This window comes from Cebus imitator, unplaced genomic scaffold (assembly GCF_001604975.1).
Source record: "Cebus imitator isolate Cc_AM_T3 unplaced genomic scaffold, Cebus_imitator-1.0 Scaffold1185, whole genome shotgun sequence".
Classification (NCBI taxonomy): domain Eukaryota; kingdom Metazoa; phylum Chordata; class Mammalia; order Primates; family Cebidae; genus Cebus; species Cebus imitator.
In genome coordinates, this window is record NW_016108500.1 from 11084 (window position 1) to 11744 (window position 661).

The window sequence follows — 661 nt, forward strand, 5'->3', positions numbered from 1 at the left end:
ATTACTATTATTTGCTTTCAAGAATAGAGACTTGAGGAAAGCTTTATAGTGAGCCTTCATTGCACTGTGTTGAGTGCCCAATGCCACAGGCACATTCTTCCTTTGTATTTTTGCAAAGTTCCATTGCCTAGGACTGTCTGGAGACAATCTTTGTTGGTCTATTGGTTACCATTACTTTAGCAATCACTTATGGAATAATAAGAACGACCCTGTGCTGGCACTTACATCTACACTTTTAGCTAATCCTTACAATCTCTTGTAAGGGAGGTACTTGTTTTATACCTGTCACAGATGAGGAAAAGTAGTATGCAAGATTGAATAACTTATCATCTGTCTTTTTGGTTATAGACATTCTATTAGGTGTGAAGTGCTATCTCACTTGGTTTTGATTTGTTTTCCTGATGGATAAAGATGTTGAGCATCTTTTCATATATTTATTGGCCTTTCTTTAGAGAAATATCTAAGTTCATATAGATCTCTTGCTCACTTAAAAATTGGATTATTGGACTGGGCATGGTGGCTCACGCCTATAATCCCAGCATTTTGGGAGGCCAAGGTGGGTGGATCACTTGAGGTCAAGAGATCGAGACCATCCTGGTCAACATGGTGAAACCCCGTCTCTACTAAAAATACAAAAAATTAGCTGGGCATGGTGGTGCAT